We start from the raw sequence: 1969 nt of genomic DNA on the forward strand, positions 1-1969 counted from the left end.
CTTATTCCTATTACTCTACTCTTTTACAAAATTTATTTTTATATCTAATATAACTATAGTGTACAATATTAAACAAAAACACTACCTACTAGAAAAAGCGAGGTCGGCCGCCTAAATACACATCTATAGAGGAAAAGAAGGCGGCTAACGCGGAAAGAAAACGCACCTAGAGGAAGGCTAAGGTGTAAAGGGCTACGCCAGAAGCATGACCTACAGGTCACGTGACAGTGAACCACATAACTATAGTCATGTGACTGTAGTTACGTACGGACGAGCTTAAGTAAGAGAGGAAGACAAGAGGTCTAAGCGTTCGTACGAGTGAGAACTATAAGAGGAGGGCCTTGTAGATAGTTCTTTTCTTCATCTTTCTTCTTCTGTACAATAGGTGAATGCATACTCGTTAGCTAGGCCTCTCTCGCCCATAACATAAGGCCCTAGAAAAGTAAGAGATACTATTTAAATAACAGCATATTAGAGGCCTAGGGCAGGCTGTATTCTTTTGGCCGCTTCTACTATAGCTAGTTTAAGGCAGACTATCTACGCTTAAGAGAGCAACAGATGCTGCTCAAACTAGACCAATACTAGATGAGGGCAACGACTTGGAAGAGTTTCTACCACTACTTAGCCCTTTAGGTGGCCTTTCGCTAGACCCTCTATTTACTAGAATTAATAACGTCTTAGATAAACTTATTATTAACTTTAAAGAGTCTATAGTTACTAGAGAGCTAGAGGAAGTAGAGTACGAAGGTATTTTAATAATTAGTGATGCGACAAGTGTTGTCTATAAAAGTAGAGATATTGTAATAGATAGTATAGGCCTTAATAACAAGACTAAGAATATAGGTAGACTTATAAATTAACTAGTAGATTAGCTTATCTAGCACTAAGGATGTTGTGAATATTACTATTAGTAGTCTTAAGATAAGTATACTAAGTAGCATTTGACTTATATTAGCCTTAAGGAATATTTAGATAAAATTATAGCGATAGTAGATTGCCTAGATATACTAAGGTCGAATACTATAATAACTTATATATCAAACCTTAGTAGCTAGATAGATAGAAAAACCAAGTACTAGCTCTACTATAGAGTTGGCGAAGATGATATTTCGCTAGCCCACATCTGCTTAAAGGCGGACGATCAAGCGACTATACTAACTAAGATCACCTTTGATATTAATAGCGTTGTTAGTTTTCTAAGTAGCCTAGCTATAGTTAAGTAAGGCATTTGTTAGAATCCTATATAGATGGCGGTTTTAGACCTTCGATCAGACTTGCACTTCAATAGCCGCTTAGCGCACTATATTAATCGCTATAGCTATGCTTACTTGGTGTAGAGGCCGTTACATCAATTACCGCACTATTACTTTAGGCGACTAGTGGGATTTCAAGATATTTCCTTGTATCTATTCTTTTTATATCTTTACTAAGAAGAGCAGAAGATAAGCTATCTTTTAGACAATGACTTCTATAACTAGATAGATTAGATCCTACTTCTAGTTATATACTAATATCACAGTAGCTCTTATATATAGCACTATCTATCTGTAAAGGGCTACGCCAGAGAGGCATGACCTACAGGTCACATGGCAGTGAATCACATGACTTTAGTCACGTGACTAAATGACGTGGTTAGTTACGTACGAACAAGCTTAAGTAAGGAGGAAGACTAAAGGTCTGAGCGTTCGTACGAGTAACAACTATAAAAGGAGGGCCCTCTAGATAGTTCTTTTCTGTATCTTTCTTCTTCTGTACAATAGGTGAATGCATACTCGTTAGTTAGGCCTCTCTCGCCCATAACATAAGAAGAAAGATCACCACTCTTCAATCTCTCTCGTACGACACAAGAGAGACTGAAACAACGCAAGAAGAAAGAGATGGAGTCACAAGGAACGCTACCAGCCTCTGGCCCAGCTATGCTGGACGAGGAATCCATCGCCTTTATCCGTATAATGAGAGGAAATATCGA

This window comes from Exserohilum turcica (assembly GCF_000359705.1).
Source record: "Exserohilum turcica Et28A unplaced genomic scaffold SETTUscaffold_7, whole genome shotgun sequence".
Classification (NCBI taxonomy): domain Eukaryota; kingdom Fungi; phylum Ascomycota; class Dothideomycetes; order Pleosporales; family Pleosporaceae; genus Exserohilum; species Exserohilum turcicum.